General features: G+C 42.0%; 1 protein-coding gene across 2 annotated transcripts in view; it reads left to right on the top strand.

Annotated features, from left to right (window-relative positions):
• The window catches only part of arb2a (ARB2 cotranscriptional regulator A), a 145,415-nt gene that overhangs the window by 69,697 nt on the left and 54,285 nt on the right, over positions 1–21,433 (top strand). The window lies entirely within an intron of this gene.

Raw genomic sequence — 21,433 nt, 5'->3', positions numbered from 1 at the left:
AGGGAAATGAAGAGAGCTTGATAAAGACATGTAGGAGATAGCAATGCTACAGGGGTTCAGATAGACCAGATCTTCTAAAGAGCTATAGCACATCTCCCAGCCCTAATGGAGACAAAGGCTAGGTTGAAAGATGATGGGAAGGAAGTGGATTTGAAAGAATAAATGGTTCACAGGGGAGGGTGAAAATAAAGTTTGACCAGCCTCTTGGTGTTATAACGGCACCCTTCAGCTAAATGGGCCCAGAGTGTGTCTTTTGCAGGTAATATGAAGACTTTTGAGGTTAATGCTTTATTTTCTAGTGTTTGGTTTAAAGTGAAGGCCTAGAGGGACTCAGCATCACATATTGATCATCGCTTTCCCTCTGTTTAATGACTCAAATTAGTTCATAATAAAGCTACAGTGTGCAGAAAGCCAATACGATCACATTGAGTTTTCCTTCTCAAGTTAGAGTCACATTTAGGAGACATGCACCCTGTTAGCTTGCTATTAGCTGCTGTATTCATCTTCTACTTCCACATAAAATGTTCTGGTCTTATGTTCATGAAGCAGCAACTTCAACTTGAACCCAAACTTATTTGTTGTCAAATGTTCAGTTACTGGGAGTTGAGTGGCTCTTTGTAAATATATGAAAAAATATGGATTTGTATTTTCTTTGTGTTTGGTTCATTCTTTTTTCTTTCATAGTATATTGTGATTTTTAATAGTATTTTATCTGAATTAAGGATGTTCACTACCACAAAGAAAACATTACATCTTGTATTTTAGGCTTATATTCCTACAAAAGATTTGTTAGATATAGTTTGTGTTTTCCAATTTTCCCAAGTAGAGTCTAGCATAGAGTAGCAGCCAGTTAAGAAAAGAATGGAATAACAACACTATATTTTATATATATTTACAGTATATATCTAACCTGACCTTTCTACCCTTCTCTGTTGTATTTACAGCTTTTGAAATACCTACAACCACTTCTATGTAGCAGGCTTAGTGAAGTGCCAGAGTTATTTCAAACACGCAGTGTTGAGCTGTATTTGCATTGAATGCAAAGGCCTGCACTGTAATAAGAACCGCTGGCTAATACTGTGCTTGTTGTGTTTGCAAGTCTCTTAATGATCAGAGCGCTTTGTTACATTGCCAGTCTGCTGGTTACTGGATCTGAAGGATTTACTGCTACACTCACCACATCCCATATTATTCAGGACATATCTCTCCTCTTCTCTGAGGAAGGGGAAGAGGAGGGAGGTGGCACAATGAGGATACGGCTAGCGGGGGGGATTAAAGGTGGGCACTTGTCCCACTGGTGTTTTCAGGAATATTTTTTTTCTTTCTGTCTCTTTCACCTACTCTTTTTTTGTTTAGTATTTTGTAATTTTAATTTGGCTGCTAAATATTCATGCAGTGTTTTGTCCGTGACAGCCTCACAATCTCCTGGGCTTTCTCCCTGTGGGACGAAGACTAGCTATTCTCTCTGTTTGTCTCTTTCTGTCTCTCTGTGTTTCCCTCAGTCAGACTCGCTCTTTCTCTGTGTGTATAAAGGCCTCAACGAGGTTCTAACTGCGCACTTATATGTGATGTCCTTGTCATGTGAAGACTCTCATATACAGTATGTGCATATATAAATACTTAGCATATAGCAGATGCTGTATGTGGAAGATAACATCAAAACAGAGACTTGAAAGATCTCTGTGTTCACTTTAAGTGACAGGGTGTTGGAATATGCCATTGTTTGGTCTCCCCTGAGAACAATGCAGCCCCTGTTATCTTTCACTGTTGAAACTTCCTTACCTCTACTAATTTGGCATAACCACAAACACATTCAGAGATTTTAATAGCTTGCCCACCTGGACCTAGAAGCAGCTCTGTCCACACTGTTTGGATTTTCCAGGTCAGTTCAAACGCAATGCCAAAGCTGTTTTTGTTTATTTGTTTCTTTTCCCCCTTTTCATTATTTTCTGCTCTTGCTGCTTTGGTTTCCCATCCAAATGCACTTCTCCAATGTATACACGCACTTCAGAGGACTGCATTATAAATATACATGTGGGAATTAAAGCAGCCACTGTTCATTTCTTACTTATCATTACTGTATTTCTTGTGCATCCTCACACTAAAGCGCACACTCACACACACACACATACTCACGCGCATATATACACATGCACAGCATCTACTTAATTGAGGAGAAAGTGGTCCAGCGGGACGGGATGGGAGGTGTGTGCGCATGGGCAGGCGAGTGGAGAGTGGAGCCTTGCGGGATGAACGGTTTGACACATGAGAAGACCCAGAGAAAACAAGCTGTCTGCGGGTTAATTACTGCTCCCCTTTGCAGTTAATAAATACATTTCTGATCAAGCACATCAAAAAGGCCCGCCATTAATTTCTACTGCTCGCTCCCCTTGCTCCAGAGCATGTTAGCCCCTGTTTGGAGCGCTCAAGTGTTTCATTGCAATTTGATTTCTTTTAAAACACTTCACAGTGTGTACTGACTAATTATAGATACATCAAAGAGGAGCTAACTGCCTTTGAATGAGAGCGTGAGAGAGAAAGAGAGGCTGGCGCTGCAGGGGCAAGGCTGCTCGTTCTCTTTCTGTGCTTCGCTTCCCCCCCCCACACACACTTTTTTGGCCCTTTTACCCTCTCTATCATTCTTTAGCTATCATAGAGTCCATCCATCTATCTCAGTTCACTGTTTTTCAGATCTCTCCTTCTCTCTCCCTTGCAGTCTCCAGTCTCCTCTGACATCTGCTTTCATGCTTGGCCAGGCTGCTCCTCCCTGCTCCTCCTTCTCTGTCCATCTCAGCTGTATGGTTTTAAAGGAAGATGGGTCATGTTCTCCTCAATCAAGGTTCTTTGTTTTGAACTTAGAATTCCTAGCTTGATTACAAAATATGATTGGTTTTAGCTTGTGTGTGGACTTTCTTACTTGCTGAATCTTCATTGTTTTAAGTCAGCATTTCCAATGTAGAATGAACCCAGAAAACTTGGAAAGAAGGACCCTTCAACATAAGTACAAGTCATGGTTGCAATGAGGAAGGGTTTTTTAACCCGCACTAACCTTCCCACTTACACAGTGAAAAAGGAGCTCTCTTATTGGAGAGGACAGGACACCATTATATAAGGTCTTATGTAAGAAGGCATCTGTCTCCCAGTACACTAATGTGTGGGTGCCAACCAGACAACCAGCCAGCCGCCACAACAGTCCCTCAAAACATGGAATACAGATTTTAAGTCTCTTCTGTACATACTGTACATGCTTATAGAATATTTTCTTTACACTTTCTGTATTGTGCCATCTGTTTGGATCAATAACAAATATATCAAGCTTTCTTTCTCTCTCACATGTTCCCGTGTATGTGTGTGTTGTGGCTTGTTGTCAGAGTGGGAAGAGATGCTTGAGGTGAGACAGGCAGATATGGAGGATTTTTTCACTCCTTGTGGACATCACTGCTATACCATGTGCGTGGAGGATGAGAAAGATAAAACACTGCCGGGTGTATGAGTCCGAGTCTGAGAAGTTTGTTTTACATAGCTGGGAGGGTGGTAAGTGATTTCCCTGAAATGATATAGCACCTGCAGACTAAATGAGAGTGTTTATGTTGTGTATAGGAGGATGCAAAAGGAACTAAAAGCAAAGCTAGTGACTTATGTGCCACTTAAGACTTCCTCTTCCTTTTCCACATTGAGATTTCCCCAAATAACAATGCCATTTGTCTGTGCAAAGCCTCTCTATATCTCAGTTATTGGTCTTTATTGCATCATGTATTCAACCTTTTCACCACAATATGCACAATCCCACTCTTTTCACGTCCTTCTTTATTTTCTCATTTTGTTTGTCTTTTTAATTCCCCCTCTCCCAGTCGTTTGACCCTCAGGGCAGCGCCGGTGCCAGCTCTGCCCCCTGTGCAGGACTCTTGGTCTGGCACCGGTCTGTACAGCTCCATGACCAGCATGGTAACAGCCCTCTGAACACATGGCGCTTCTGTTTCCAGTCATTGCCCATGTTAGAGCATGCCTTTAAATACACACAAAAATGTTTATGTAAATCAAATGAAATATAAATACCTTAAACTACATGTTTTAACTGTACCACATCCTCATTTTACTTTAGGTAGATTTTTAATTGTATTAAGAAAATGTTCATACTCTTTGAGTTTTCTGTTGTATCTTTCATCACTACACTGATTTACACAAGTCTTGTAGATCAATCAGGTCAGACCAAACCAAAACCTCCTTAAATGATGGAGTATAAAAAAGTTACCTGTAAGTCTCTCTGAAAACTCTTCAAGCTGTAGTACAACCTTCACCTGACTTCGTCACCACAAAAAAAAAAAAAAAAAATTGTTTTAATTTGTTGACTAAATCATTTTAGCTGTGAAAGTTGTCCATAGGCAGGCTCTGAAAAATCCCCTCATCTAATGTTGTATGCACGTCTCGGCCGCCTCCAAAACTCTGAATTCTAGCCTGTCTATTGCTTCTGGAGGGGATGAAGAGAAGGTTTGTTTTTATCTCAAGGTTCTCCATAGCTAGCGGGCGTGCAAGCGCTGCAGTAGCAGTGCAGTTTCCTGTGTGTACGTCTGCCCGCGTGTGCTGATGTGCATGTGTGCGTATGTCTGTCTATGTCTGCAAGTTAGTTCACGCATATTGTGTCAGTCTGCGTGTCCTGTGTATGTGCGTTGTGTGTTCATGTATTCATCAGTGCATGTCTGTGTGTGTCACGCCTAGCCTGGAGAAGCCAGTATCGTCCTGAGCAGAACAGCTTGGTGGAGAGCAGCTATCAGAGCCACGTTAGGAGGAAGAGAGGGGGAGAGGGTGAGAGGCAATGATAAATGGCTAGGGCACACTAGCAGAAATTAGTGGAGCCGTATGCAAAGCTGTGGCGTTTTGTTTGATGTGAAACAAAAGGACCACCATGACAAAAGTGCCTGCCAGCCAGCACAGCAGGACAGCAGCCCTCAGGACATACACTATCACCACTGAGAAAGTGTGTGCATGCATTTGCGTGTAGGTACACACTTTTGTGTGCGTCTATGTGGTAACGTGTATCATGCATAGTGCTTTTTTCCACTCCTGTCTATATTATGTATATTATACCTCTCTGTGTTTTTGTGCTCTGCTCATAATGATAGACAATGCCCGGCCCTTTGTGCACCATGAAAAGACACGGTTTTCTTTCCCAGTGAAGCTACAGCATATTTGCTCTATTAAGCGTCTGAAATATAGACGTCTAATTTCTTTCTGAATGAATAGGCGTCTTAGAGAGCGGCTCTCCTCTTAACACAAGGATGTAAATTGAACTGTTTAAATGTCACAGCTAGCAAGCTGATTTGATTTGAATTGATTTGCTTGTTTCTGGAAAAAAAAAAAAAAGACCTCCCTTGCCAAACCTTAGCTGCGCTGGCTCCCACAGATAGACCAAGGTCTTTCTTTCCACCTCAACAACACATTGTAGGGCTTCTGAATTCTTCTATCTGCTGTGATTATGTACAAATGGCCTTCATTTGCCATCCATTTCAAAGCTGCACTGCTGCATTGTGACTAGAGGCAGATGACGCAGACCAAATTACAGCGGGTTTGCTGCCTGAAAAGGATACTCACACAATAGGCTTTGTGAAGTATTCCCTTCAATACGTCGCCATTATTCTCACCTTTGTTGGTGTTTCTTTCTATGTTTCAGGAGCATCTTTGGTTTCTAGATTACATTTGAGGTGCTGGAGAGGATTGAAGGGTTGAAAGTACTTTACTTACATCCAGATTTTTTAATTTTTTTTACATTTTTTATATTTCTTCAATATCTGAAAACTATTTTTTGTCCGGAGGTTTATTTTGTTGTGATAGCCTTCATTACTATTTCTGTCTCATTTAATCAATATAAAGTTGCAAGACAATTGAGCCATCTGAACATGAACATTGTCTGTTCTTGTTTGGTGTATTGATCTCTACAGCCTCTTTAGATTATAAATTTACTCCATTGTGCTTTACATACATATATATAGCATTCCTATTCATTATCACATTGCTACATAATGTCTCACAGTTAACAGAAATGAAGACGAATGGGTAATAGGCAGAATGAAATGCTTGTTTCCCTTACTTTTTTTTGTGTCTTTGGGGTCAGAAAGGTCATCTGAAATTCAGCCAACAACCATCCATTACTTTCATTTTTACACTGTTTTAAATCTTGAGGATATATATATATCCGCTTGTTTTGATCAAACTCTCCTATAGTGTACTCAGTGGCCCTGAGGCAGACATGGAGATGTTGCTCTCACTTCAAGCTCTGGCACAGGAGAACGGTCAATACGCTTCGGGATGGCTTCTATACATTGTAGTTGCAACAGTCAGTTTGAAGACTGCCTCTTTCTGGCTGTGTCTGCCCTGTTCTCTTACAGTATACTCATATCTATATTTCTCCATGTATTCTCTCTTTTCTAAATGTTAGTCAGTAGTTTAAATGCACAGCCCTTCTGAATAGAAGCATATGTTAGCGGTCACTACAGTTACCTTGTTGAGCTAATTGAGCTACATGCACTTTATATGCCTTTAGATCTCTGATATATTTTCTTTTATCTTTCAGGGTATGAGTATGTTTAGAATTCTTTGTCTTCTCCAGTCCTTGGTTTGCCTGTCCACAGCTTTTGAATGGCTAGAGCACACTCACTCCAGGTCATCACCATCACCCACTCTTCTCCTTGGTTCCTCAAAACACAAAGATGCTGCCATGGAGACGTAATTGAAAATCATTATACGTCAAACAAGTATTGTTGAGGTGACTATTCATAAGTCTCCTCTCACCTTATTGTCTTCCAATTTTTTTCCCCGTCCCTGGTGAAAAGTCGGGGGGGAAATGTATCCCTCCTCAGAACATCACTGTGCAAAGGCTCTTTTAAACCTACACCCACCCTGCTCCCCACCTCCTCAACACGAGGTCTTTCTTACCACTTTGTGATATAAGAAACCAAGCTGGTACAAGTTCATTCGAGTTCAGTGAAATCTTGGGGGATTCATCATTACATATTTACTGGCTGAGGCTGATCTTGCTGTAAGGTTCTACCCTCGTCCCATTGATCTAGTGCGCATGTTCACTCCCGAGGTTACGGGACGTGCTTCCATTTGCATAAGGCCCTGGGCAAGGTTCTTTCCACCATTGATTGGCCTGTCCATGAGCGCCCCGTGCCTTCTCACATTGATCACTTTGTTTTTTTCCCGGAGACAGTGCTACTCAGAGTTCAGCTGCAGCTCCGACGTATCAGACCTGCCGGAGGAAGGAGAGAGGCCGACTGAGAGAGGAAGGGGAAAGAGGGAGGCGGCCAGCTGAAACTCTAGTGCCAATATCTTTATCATTCTGCATTCTTTATCTTTTCGAATTTTGACACGAACTTTGAAAAAGTAATAACGAGTTTCACCCTGCCCTCTTTTTGTCTTTACTACTTCAGCCTGGGTTTCCCTGAGCTAGCTGCCTTTAGGGGGAGGGGGAGTAGATAAACACAATAAACACATGCATATATGCACATAATCAGATTTCCAATAAGACCCACAGAACGCAGAGGACATACAGACAGATATTACCATTTCAACTCAAACGTGAATTCCTACTTTAAAAGAATAGAACAGTATTCTCCCCCTCCCCGGTTCATCTCGTCTTCTACTTCAACCCTGATCCTCTCCCTACACTCTCCCTTTCTTCACTCCTCTTGCTTGTTTTCACTCTTTGACCAACACTGTCGGTCTTGTAGTTGCTCAGACAGTATTCCCTTTCTCCACCTACTCACTTGGTCCATAAGGAAGCCATAGATAAACTCTGGATCGCCTTTCTTTCAAACCTTTTTTTTTTTACAAGATTTTTTTTAAAACTTTCATTAATTATTCAGTTTTGTTTTTGAGTAAAGTTCATGACAGGCATACTCTGATTTTCTTCTTTTTATATAAAACATAGTATTATTTGATTTGCTCAGTAACTAAAATTAATGACCTAAAACTGACCCTGTTATCCTTCAAAATGTTAAGGTAATTCAGCTTCTTACTAATTAAAATAAATGAGCACAGAGGTTTATACACCAATCACTGTCTTTTTAGTACCTGCAATACTTGAAGGCTTACGTGTTTGCTTTTTGATTTGTGCATATCTGCCATTGTGTGTTTTTGTAGCATGGCGTCAGCGGCGGCGCGAGGGCTCAGTCTCCCATGATGCACTTCTTCTCTTTGTTCTGCCTTGTGAGAGCAGTGTACGGCTTTGTCTGCCTCTCTCGTTGCTCTCGGCTCGTTGCCTTAGAGGCAAGGTCTCGCTCTCTTCCCTTCCCTCTGCTCCAGACCCCTCTGGCTCTTTCTTTTACTGTTTAATACCCATTGGGCACTGCTGTCCACTTGTTTCGCTCCTCTCTGTGTCGTTCGTTGTCTGTTCCCGTCCTTCATATTTCACAACGAAACACTCCTTCACTTGCTCATTCTTCCTTTGCCCCTTGCCTCTGGTTTTTAAAATGTCCAACCACTCCTTGATAACGTTCATTTTGTTGTCGTTTAATTGTTTTTCTGTCAGACTTCCACACTACTCTGGGCTGCTTTGCTTCTCCTACACTCTACTCTTTCCTGGCACTTTTCTGTAAACTTAGCTCTTTTAATGTTCTCCATTTATTATTTGCCTCAGTGTGTATGATTGCTTTCACAGGTTCTTTGCTCTTCTCCTTTTTGTGAGATTCAGTTTCCCTCCTCTCTTAACCTCAACTTTACATCGGCCTTGCTACTTCAGTCTTTGCTGTTTTACTCAGATTCTTCTCTTTAGACCGACCTCACTTCAGTCTCTCTTCTTTGAACATACTTTTGTAAATTATCTGTCAAAAGCCATCAGTTTTTCCCACTTCTCCTTCCTTCTTCTTCCAGTACCTTATGTCATTGAAAAGTTGAAAAGTCTCCATATGCCTTGAATTTATTTACGTGAGTCGTCTGAACTGTAAAACAATTTTGAACAATATTACATTTTTAAAGGAAATAACAGAAAAATCTTCTTACCCTGAAAAAAGTTGTTTTCCCCCTTCCATTTGTTGTCCCCTGCTCTTTTGCTATTGCTGTTATTTCCATGCTTTCACCTGCTGTGTCTGAGTGTGTCAGCCGGTTACGACCCGGGTCACCTTCAGCTGAAGAGCCTAAGCAGTTGATGTGAGGTTTAAATGTGCTGAAGATGACATGTTGACAGCTCAAATGAATCGCTTGTCACATGTCATTTTTTTCCCCCTCCCCCCTTGTTAATTCCTCCATAAGAATGCATACAATAAACAAGAGGAATCTTGAGGACATACGGGGTTGAACATTGTCGCACAGTTATTTCTCGAATTCAACCCATTCAATTCAATTTTCCTTTTCAGTTATTTCTCCTTTCTTTGCCCTGAACATTGTGAATGGTCTCATTTCGCAGCGAATGTAGGAGGAAGAATAAGTCTTAGGAACTGAAAGGAGGGGAAAGTGTCACTTCTGAAAAGCTGTGAGGAACAGCTAGGCGGATCCTGGTGCAAATGTCAGTGAACTTATTGACTCCAGGGTTGAAGTTTAAACCCTCTCTCCCTTCTCTAGTCTCTTCTCTCTTTTTTTTTTTTTTACCTTCAAACTCTGCGTCTCCATCTTCGCCCGCCTCCTTCACCCTCTGCTCTCATTGCTTTTAAAGTTCATTGAATTCGGTGTCGGAATTCGGCGGTGTGTTTTTAGCTTTGTCTACTTCAAACCTCTCAGCATCAAGGTCACAGCATTCTTTTAGTGTGTTTATAAAGACATTTTTCTGTACCAATGCATCGCCTGCAGAAAGTACGGTGTGTTTTCTGCACGTATCCCAGTGTTTAAGCTGAAAACATAGCAGGGCAAGAGGTGGCCAAGAAAAGTAACAGGCAGCTCCACGGTGTCTCTATGGCTTCATATTTTCTGCACTTTAAGCTTGAAAAACTGCATATTGGCTATTCAGCTGATCTATACTCAATTCTATAGCCTCCCATACTTATGGAAAGACTAGTTGGAATCCTTTATGGCCTTTTTTTTTCCACGGGTGTGTTTTAGTTATGTACCTGCAGTAAAACATATTTAATTTTTTAAGCCTGGAAAGCTGACACTGAAAAGAGATGAACTGTTTTATGTGCCATTTTAGGGCTTTATGTGCTGTGAAATACGATGAGGGTTATGAAAGAGCAAAAAGGAAGAGAGAAAGGAGAGTGAGCGAGAGGCTCCTGGTTCGGAGCAGCCTTTGATGTCTTCGCTGCTTGGAGCTAAATGTGGAACTTACTGCAGGGTGGGTAGGCCTTGTTTCATGGTGGGAATATGAAGCTGGATGCGCTGTCTAACAAATAAAATGTAAATATACACCCATTTGCACCCCCCACAATGCATTAAATTGCGTGTGCACATGTTTTTTCTTCTGAAAGCATGACTGTGCATTTTGCTCCAAACGGCTTACTGTCTGTCCCAGTTTTCTATTGGTTCCATTTCTTCCCCTACATGTCACTCATTAGTTTGTGGTTCATGTTTAGATCAGATAGTAGGACATATTGGGTGGCTTAGTGATTCACATTGTGTGTGTGTGTGTGTGTGTGTGTGTCTGCGTCTGCGTATGTTTGTCTTTGTGCGTGCGTGCGTGCTTGCGTGCTTGCGTGCGTGTGTGCATGTGTGTGTGTGTGTGTGTGTGTGTGTGTGTGTGTGTCACTGTCTTGTATATTCTGCTTTCTTATTAGATGGCTTCACACTAAACGATTCCTCCGGACTCCTCTGACATAGGCTTTCATGCATGGCCTGCCCGCCTCTCTTTCTCTCTCCCTCACCCTCAACCTCTCCTTCGCACACACTCTCTCGTTCTCTCAGCCTCAAACATTTTAAAACAGTTTAGTTGTGTCATGACATCTTTTAACTTCCCTAAATCACCAACACCAGCAGCCATCTAACATGTGCAGTGCACCCCCATCCTCCGATACTCACTCCTCAACTCCCATCTTTTCTTTATCCCCTGCTATACCTCCATCCCCTCCCTTCCTCCCCCCCACCCAGTGTCCTGTCCACCCTGCTAACCCACCCCCCTCTCTTCTTCCTCTCCTCCCTCCTGTTTCTGTTTGTGGCTTTGCTAGGTGTGGTGGTTAGCTTATTTGGTCAGATTTCTCTTTGATGAAAACACTAGGGGGCACTGCCTGTCCTTTGTTACCCCATCTCTTTCCCTTAGTAGTCTGCCATGCAAGTTTATTTTTGTGTTTGTGTGTGTGTGTGTGTGTGAGAGTGTGTTGCTTCAGTGCGTCCGTGCATGTTTTTGTATTTTGTTAAAAAGCAGTCCCTCGTCTGTAACGGATGAGACAGATCTGCATTCAGACAGACAGGAAGGCAGGCAGGCAGCAGGTCTCTGGTGGTCAGTGCTGTGAACTCGTCCACCCCCCCATACCCGCCCCCCTCACTCACACACACGCTCCCACCCCCCTGTTTCTGTTTGCTGAACCCAGGGGTGTAGGTTAATGAAAAGGGCTTGGACCACCAAGAGGAGCGACAGTCATCTCCCAGACACCTCTGCTCACCTTCAGGCCTCTGAGACCCTCTCTTCATGACAGGCCCCCCCTCTCGCTTCTCTTTCCCCATGTCAGCCGTCCTTCCCCTGGGTCGCACTATGTCGTCTGGCTGCCCGGTGGCCGCCAAACGCAGCTCACTCGGTGTGGTATGAAACAAAGGTAGTCACAGTCTCAAGAGAGAGTAAGGCTTTTGTCAAGTTTTTTTTGTCTGTGTGAGGAAAAAGACAATACATCAGAAAGACAGCAGTCTTGTCCAAAAGGCTCAGGAATTAGTCATTGGGAGCATTCGGGTTGGGTCAAGAAAGAGTCAGGGTCATGTTAGAGAGACATAGCAGATCTTTGATTCCCCCTGCTTGTCGGGAGCTTCTCGCAATGCTCCACTTCTGTACATACTATCGATGCAAAGAATCCATACCATAAACTGAGTGACCACGCTCCTTTCTCTACATAACTTCAGTCCACTCATGAATGTGATTGTTTTTGATGGAAGCTCTGAATTATTGATTTGTTTGGGGGATTTTTTTCTCTTTTTGTGGTAAGCAGACAGCTGATGAGGGGTGTTTGATAGTGCTAATTGGCAGCTCCCGTCCATGCAGCGTGTGGTTGGTGGTGGTGGTGGGCTGGGGCTGGGCGAAGTGAAGCGCTGCTATTGTTTAGAGGTGTCAAACCCAACACAGAACAAAGAGGACGGGAGAAATGTGCTGCGCTCGCCTATCAGTGTGCCGAAAACAGCTGAAGTACACACACACACACACACACACACACACACACTCATATGAATATATATTATATATGTGTTAGAATGCACATGCATACATTCATCCACACACACAACAGGACATTACCTGGAGAAATATACACGTGCATTCACTCACACTGACACACAACACCTCATGACGCGCACACATGCACAGTTTCTAAAAAAAAAGAAAGAAAGAAAACAAAACAGCCTGAATATGACAAGATAATCACCACATTCAAACTTACCTTCAGCTCCGGGTAAATGCCTCTCTCTGAGATAAACTAATAAATATACTGTTTTCTTTTCAAATGTTCTCCACTGAAGGCCCTTATTAGCATACGCTGACAAAGACCTGACAGAGGTGTTATAGTTAAAAAGGTAATTTGACTACAAGTAGGAGTTTGGGTGGAGAAAAGGGTCAGCATGCTCTCCCCCAACTTCCCCCATCCGCATCTCGCTTTAATGGTTTATTCACGCTTTTTTTTTTTTTTTTTTAAGACTTTTTGCATGATTGACTGACAAGGTCTTTTTCCGAAATAGCATCTTCGGTAATGAGAAATAATTGACTCCCTAATCAAAAAAAGGGTTCATGGAATCCACAAACCCAACTGTAATCTTCTGTGGCATTTCCAGCAGAATTGACAGTCCTCATAGCTTCAGGCTCTATACCACTTTGATTTAATTGCTTTTTTTACAAGATTAATAATATACTTTATACTGGGATGTGTGTGTGTGTATGTGTGTGTGTGTGTACTCCCTACATGTGCGTGTGTGTGTGTGTATGTATGTATGTGTGTGTGTGTGTGTGTGTGTGTTTGTTTGTGTGTTCTTCACTCTTCTCTCAGGCTTTGTTTTTAATCAATAATATCACTTGAAAAGCACTCAACTAGTGTTCTTATTTTTGTAGGTTTTATATTTAATTCATTAAAGGGATTGTTGCTGTGATTACATCATGTCCTTTCACATATACTGCTGTGTTTGTTGAGCAGTTTACTTTAATACACAACAATATAAAAAGTATTGCAGAAGAATGACATTAGAATAGCAAGAGCACATTTATTTGAAAAGAAATTGTTTTTATGTTGAAATTCAAAATAAAGCATCGGAAATAAACCACATAATGAAACACTTTCTAATCAAGATTATAATAATATAAATGATAAATGAAGATCATTAATTATAGTGTAACTTTATCACTTTTATTGCTCTTCAGCTAAAATAGAACCCACAGTTGAGGCTTTTTATTTTGGTTTTGTTTTTAACTTCAGCAATCTATGTCATTTGAATATGTATGAAAAGCTAGAGGGGAAAATGTTTTTGCTATAACTTTTGGTCTAACGAAACATCCTGATATAATTCAGGTGCTTACATTTTTTTATCTTTACTCCACCTGTTTAATCAGCTAATTGAATTACTTTGTATTAATTTTCATATGGCACATTACTATTATTTCTAATCTTTTAGTCTTTTGTCTCAAACAATTTGGGCTTAAAATAATAATTTCAGTGAGTTTGCCTGAAGAGGTGCAAAGTTTTTAGCTGATGGGGCAAATTAACATGTAGCATCCTCCCGCCTGTCCAATTTGTAAAATGGCCCAAACCACTTCTCCACTTTTCATTCTTTTCTGACTCATTCTCTCTCTCTGGATTAAAAAAACGGTTTTAAATCATGGCTAGTGGCAATAAGAAGTTAATTTCAGATTTTTATATTTCCGTTAATTTCATTTGGCCTTCTGTAGTTTCCCTCTCTAACTCTTCTTCATTTGAGTACAGGGGAATCTCAAGGCCTGGTTGTTCTTTTTCCTTTGCTTTTATTTCTTTTCTCTCTTCTTCCCTGTTGCCCCACAGCCAGTAGATGAGCAAATATGAAGGAGTAAAGGATGATAACTAGAACTCTATCTTTGTAGCTTTCATTAACACAGACTTAAACCTCTCCTCCCCTTCCTTTTTGCCCGTAACTTTGTTCTTTTTTTCTGTTTGACCATGCGCGACTCTACACTCAGAGATAGGTCGAGTGGCCCTGGAAGTTTAAACAAAACACCTCCCCTGAGAACCTCACTCCTACAGCCCTGGGACAGACGCACGCACACACACACACACACACACACACACACACACACACACACACACACACACACACACACACACACACACACACACACACACACACCAAAAACGCTCACACACACGTACGCCTGATTTGCCAGTAACGCGCAGAGCAGCATGTGTCTCCATATTTGTTGATTTTCTATCATTTTCCTTTCTTCCTCCTCCCCAATTCACAGCTAATGTAATAAAACAAAAAACACTCCATTGGGATATTTGGGATATTTCCACCATTAGCACGCGCCACCTTTTCAAAACACTTACAGTTTAGCTGGACTTGATGTGTTGATTTGTGAAACTCTGAAGTGAATTTGTAAAGAGCAGCGGAGTAAAAAAAAAAAAGAAAGGGGAATTTTATAATGGCAACAAGAAAAGGAAAAAGTCATACAATTATATATCAGTATGTCTACTTAAACCTCCTCACAACAAATTTAGAAGAAGTGAGTGAAAATTTCACATCATAGCATTTTCTCACTGCACCCCAATTTAGAAATGTTGGCTGGGATACCAACTGTGGGCTCAGTTAGTACAAGGAATCTGAGTTTATCATCCCCTAAGGCTGTGTGTGTGTGTGTGTGTGTGTGTGTGTGTGTGTGTGTGTGTGTGTGTGTGTGTGTGTGTGTGTGTGTGTGTGTGTGTGTGTGTGTGTGTGTGTGTGTGTGTGTGTGTCTATGTCTGTGTCTGTGTGTGTGTTTGAGTCTCAGAAATGGACAGCAGTACCCGATGGATATTTAACACATTAGCTTTGGCAGAGCTGAGAGTGGTGTGAAAACACACTGATTTCCTAAGTGGCAATCATATCAGCCTCGCCGTCAGAGAGGCAGCAGAGAGCAAACATCTGTGTGCGTGTATGATTGTGAGTGTGTGTGTGTGCGTGTGCGTGTGCGTGCCTGCACCCTGATACCTACATGCAACTGTTTGCACTTATTTGTAAGACATTCGTTTAAGTATAGTTTTTAATTTATTCTGTAAACTTATTTTTGTGTGCTTTTGCCTTATTATGATTAAATTAACCTTGTTAGCCTTTTTAGAAAGATTGGCCTTTTGAGATGAATATAATTTATTTGATAGACTCAGTTTTATTTGTTTTACATTATCCTGTCATCTTTATTTCTTTCAGCTATATTTATTTTAACTAACTCTCGTCTTATTCTTTGACAGGCCCTCTTTCTACATGTCTCCTTGTCTTAATCTAGTTTTTTATTCTCTCGCAGCCCCGGGTTACTGCTTATGCCCGCTCTGTGTGTGTGTGTGTGTGTGTGTGTGTGTGTGTGTGTGTGTGTGTGTGTGTGTTTCTCTCCCCGTCCGCCTGTAGTAAGCCGTCTCCTCCCTCTCAGGTTCAGGGAGCCCTCGGTTTTCCTCGATGTCAGTCTCACCCTGAGTTACGGCACAAAGGTCTCAGTCTCCTCCTCCAGCCACCCTTGTTAGGCCCTCTCGTTTACTCCCTGCCTCCGTCAATCCCACTCTCCCTCATGCGATCCATCCTCGTCTCAAGCTGAGAGTCACCCATCCGAAACTGTGTTAAAACAGGGTGATCCCCCAGTGTGCACTTAAAGGCTGTCCCTTTAACCTGCTCTGAAATACTTACGGCTATTATTGTAGCTTATAAATCATTAAGAAAGTTTAATTATACGAAAATTTCATGGTGGAAATGTGCAAGCTGACACATGGGAAGGGGAATTTAATGGGCTAGCAAGTCCCAGCACCGTGAGGGAAAATATTGAGGTTAGGTTTCTATTTTACAGCATTGCCGGAGGGTTGAGAGACAGGGTAGGAAGACAAGAAAGAAGCACTTTGAGAGTGAGAGAGAGGAAGAGAACAAGCCAGTGGAGAACATGAGGCCTTTACACTTTATCCAACACGCACAAGTAACTTTCTCCTTTCACTCTGTAGACCAAAGCTGTTAATATGGCCTGTTGATTTGGGAATGATGAAGACGTTGCCCACTGTAGCTTGTGCTGGTTTTCTTAACTAAGATTTATTCTAATTAACACAAGACTTTAATTAGTCACAACGACGTAATTTCACTTCGTTAAGGAATTTTGCCTAATTAGAAATAACCATTTGGAGAATTTCTGTAATTGCTGTTGCTAAACAATATATGAACATCCCTTAACTACTACCTTTAAAAAACTTATTCCAGTGTCCATTAATTGTGTCAGTATCATTTCAATGTTAACATTAAGGGGGTATTGTTCATTAAGCTTGAGCAACGATTGGCATACTTTTTCCGGTTGTCAGAAATGTAAATTGATCAAACTGTTGGGAGTTGATATCGTTAACACTTGCCACTGTGCAGATGTTAATTAGAAATTAATTGAATTCTGTTTTATAACTATAAAATGCTGCAATACATTTGAGCATCTGCTTGGTTTATTAGATATGAACAATATGAATGCAATTCCATGTAAATAAAAGACATGTCATACAAGGCAAAAGTACCAGAAATGAGTGTGTTTCAGGGACTCTGAAATTATAAAAGAAAACATTGAGGTTAAAATTACTTCTAATTTTGTGGGCAGTTTTTAAGAGACATTATTTTAAAAGAATAATACCGATAACTACCATCTAGACACCATTAAAGAACACACACTCAACTTTTAGAAACTAAATGCATTTTTTAAGTTAACAGCTTTTTCTTTGCACCAGGCATCTATTGTTCATGTGGACTCCCTTACCAACAACCCTGCTGGTCCCTCCTGCCTTCCCTCCCTCAATTCCTTCCTCCCTGCTCTCTCCCTCCTCCGTCCTCCCTTCCCCTTCTTCCTCTTGTTTTCCATGCGGGCACAAGCAGGGCACTGCGCCTGCAGCCGGCAGGTTTCCTGGCACGCCGCTCCTCATCCTCTGCCTTTTGTTTCCACAAGTGGACAACCATTCTCTACTTGTGCTGTGTCAGTAAATATTTATTGGCCTTCCTTTTCCTCACCACCCTTTACTTACGCTGGTGTATATTTGTGTGTGTGTGTGTGTGTGTGTGTGTGCGTGTGCGTGTGCGTGTGCGTGTGCGTGTGCGTGCGCGAGCGCGTGCGTGTGGTTTACATGTTTATACACAAATAACTCTCCCTCACATGTACTGAAACACACATCACCCCCCACTGTCCGTTGCTGTCACTCTAACAATTCAGAATTGCCCCTCCATCATGCATGTGGCAAACAGCCGTGAGAGGAAAGAGGAAATAGGAGAGGAAGTTATTGCAGTTTTCTCCTACTCTTGTCTTTCCCTCTCTAACACCCTCACCATGAACAGAGTTCATGCACTACATAGTCAGAGGGGAAAAATCCCTGCAACCAAATGCATGACTCACAACTCTGAGAGGCAAACACACAAACTCTTACTCCCTCGGGCCCTGTGGCCTCGTGCTAGAGTGGGCTTCCTTCCTGCGGTTAATACAAAGGAAGCTGGGGACCGACAGGGGACCTAGGACTGCCGCTTCAAAGCCACGGGAAGCGCTGGTGTTGTCTCTTCCTGTAGAGGGTGTCAGAGCATGGGGGGCCAGCTGCCTGTGTTTTCACAGCCAGGGATGAACAGGGAAAAGTGTGTTCTGTATGTGTGTGTGTGTGTGTATATGTCACAGACAGGTCAGGTAGAGTCAATGAACACGCTGCAGCTTCCACTCCCACCCAACGATGACCTGAGATCAAATGCCGACAACACACAGTTCTGAACAGATTGGAATACGAGAAATAGCACATGAACGTCATCCATGTGCTGACTGATGAACCACCGGTGTTTAAAAGCAAATCCAACAGAGGATCATCATCTTAACCACTGTTTGTCCAAAAGTCTATTGTCTTTATTGCATCAGTCAGCCTTTATGTTTGTTTTCCAGCCCTTGCCACTGTCTTTGCAGACTCTACACATGCTTGCAATGTGTACACGTCTGTGTGTGTTTGTGTTTGTGCTCCTATTCCAATGTTGGCGTGTAGGGATTTCTGGGGGTGTATGTGTCAGTGTGTCTGCGCCATGTGTTTCCCAACCTTTCGGCGTGCACCCGCATACATGTTTGTTTGTTTTTCCTGTGTTCGTCCTGGCTTCTCTGATGCTCTCCTCTTACTCTCTGGCAGCAACAGGACAGTTAATCAATCAAATATTTAAGCAGTGCTTCATTGCTCAGTGGGTAGTCCTAGATTATCTGCGGCTGTTGGCAGTGCATGGAGCAGCCACATTATAAGCCTCATCTCTGACTGGCATCGTCACGGGGCGCTCCTTGCTCTCTCTCTCTCTCTCTCTCTCTCTCTCTCTCTCTCTCTCTCTCTCTCTCTCTCCCCTCCCTTCCCTTGGCCTCTGCTCAGTCTTTGCCCACTCCCACTAACACTCCACATTTTGTATTCTTTTTCACTCATTTTCTGTCATTCTCTCGCTGTCCCTTGTTTTCCTTCTTGTTTTGCTGCACTCTATTCCCACTCTCTCTCTTTGTATAATTGTGGCTTTTCACATTGACTATCTGACAGTGAGCAATGCCCCTTAAAGAGCTCTCATCTTTCTGTCTTTGCCTGTTTCTCTCTTTTCTCCTGCTCTGCATTCTTTCTGGGGATAAGTCTGCCTGTCTCCCCACGGGGATCTCCATTGTGGATTACCATTCAGTTTTCGCCCAATTATCTAGTGGCTTTCGCTGCCTTTGACACATAATTATCAAAGGCCTAAATAATTGTCTTTATTATTGCCGGTGTTTAGATGTAGCGTGAGCAGAGCAGTCGCGAGCAAAGGAGCGTCACGGGGAGAGGAGAGAAATGAAGTATTTATCTCGAGCAGAGATTAGCTTAGCATGCTGTTAAATGATGTCTCGTCGCTTATTTCAACTCCTAGTCCAGATAAATAAACATGATTAATATGCCCCCCTTCCCTTCTTTGTATCCACACAAACACACACACACGGACTCCCATACACACACCCATTACATATCACATTCTATGTCAGTGGTGAAATAAGATTATACTCAACAGAAAGTACAGCAATTAGCTGGCTTTGTAGCAGGATGCAGCTTAAAGCGCTAAACACTGTACTTTGCCGAGGGCCATATGAGAGGTCAGGTACAAGATACAGGGGTTAAAGAACAGTCTCTCTGTGTATGTGTGTGTCACTGTATTTGTGTGTGTGTGTGTTTGTGTGGCTCCGATGTGTGGTGCTCGGCTATTTGATAGAGCTTGTGAAAAGCTGGAATTAGTCGAATTGTGCCAACCAGGGTGTCAGAAATCTGTGATGTTTGTGGAGCTCTATAGCAACCAGGCCCTCTGCTGAGGAATCAAAAGAGCAATGGTTTGTGAGGAGGAGAAAGAGAGGGGGAAAGAGGTTGAAGGATTGCATAGTTCATCCAGAGTTTGAATATATGTGGGGGTGAACTGAAGTTTGCGTCATCAGATGTGACTCAGCTTCAGAGGAATTTAAACGTAATGTGTAGATGGAGTGAAAATAAATCCAACTCACAAAATCCTTTAAAAGTGTGTTTCCATAGCGCACTTGTTTCTGATGCAAAATAATTCTCATAAGTAAAAAAGAATTATATTAATGAGCCGGTAAAGATGCAGAAGAAGAATGGGGATGATTTACATTTCATCAATGTACCCTAGAAAGTACATTAAGGAGGCTGTCCTTCAAACTCTTGTAGTGATATGAATTATTAGCCTTTAAGGTTGATCTTCCTCCTATTTTTTTAGAGTTTAGGCTTCAGATCATGAAGTAAACTTGCTCCGGAGACGCTGCTCTGAAACTGACTTCAAGGTCTGATCTCCATGTGAGCTGGGGAAAAAAATACATTTATCACTTGGGGATCAGTAAAGTTTGTCCGTCTCTCCTCCGTCTTGCTCTTTGTCCTTAGTCCTTCTTAGTGCTCCAAGAATACTTTTGTTATCCATTCAACCTCCTCGAATAAACTTCTACATTACTCTGTCTTAAAATGTTTTATACTCCCTAATGTCTAACCCCCAAACCAAAGTTCAATCCACGTATCCAGCTGCTATAGCATAGATGGAAAGGCCAGCAGAGAGGCGGCAAATGTCTCAACATCTGTGTGTTGGTTTTAGCGCAACAAGTATTTCCACATGTTTTTCTTTCTTTTTCCCCGTCTGATACAAGACCTATCACAACAGCTGGCCTGTTTCCTTGTTAAAGCTGCAGTCTGTGGTTACACACTGGATTAGCACGTCTAACTTTCTAGATAAAGATGGCTAACGCTGACGCACAAACATAGATGTGTACAACATGATGGGCCATGTGAGAATACGTCTCAGCCCTCTTGGGAACATGTGGCTTTATGGTTCTAGCTGGTTTGTAAGCTAACCTTGAGTCTCTTCCATCTAACAGAAGACACAGACACACTTAGATTTATCTTTCAACATGCAGCTAACCACAGTTATCATTGTGGCTTGTAAAACATGGGACCCAGTGGTGTCAGAATCATTGCGGTTAAGGGCCAAACTGCATAGCCACTCTCTCCTGGAGTCATTTTTTGTCAACCTTTTCCCCCAACTGTTACCACAGCAAACCACATGTCTGCTTGCATAGCTGCAATGAGAGCTGTGAGAGAAAATGATTGATGTAGCCAGACTTGAGAGATGAATTCTATGGTCTTTAATCTGCAGCTGAAGCATCATCAGAAAAACAGACTTTGTTTGGTGGAAGGTCCTGATCATTTGATCTATTGCTTTGAATAGCAAATCGAGAGAAACTTTGACACAATGTTGGATAGAGAGGGGAAGAGAGAAAGAAGTTTGAATAGAATTTCAAACCAAAAAATATTTACTAAGATAACATTAGTCTTTACAGGTGCCCTATCTAAAGAATTCCAATTGCAACTTTTAGATCTAAAGACCTCATAATACATGTTAATTAAAAATCTCCATTCATCTGTCTGCTTGATGAGATGTCAGTTTCTGCAAGATTGACCATGCACTGTCTAAGTTATTACTGTAGATGCAGCACTGAAGTTTCAGGCATGTCAATTCAGAACCACCTAAAACCCAACTTCACCTCCTCTCTACCATCTGTGTCTTTTTCTTTGACTATACTGTACATACTGTTTCCTCATCTTGGGACTGTCAGTCATTCATGGAAACTACCCCTTACTGTAATTGTCCA

This window comes from Labrus bergylta, chromosome 2 (genome assembly GCF_963930695.1).
Source record: "Labrus bergylta chromosome 2, fLabBer1.1, whole genome shotgun sequence".
Taxonomy (NCBI): Eukaryota; Metazoa; Chordata; class Actinopteri; order Labriformes; family Labridae; genus Labrus; species Labrus bergylta.
This window is presented reverse-complemented; position numbering and strand designations above follow the sequence as displayed.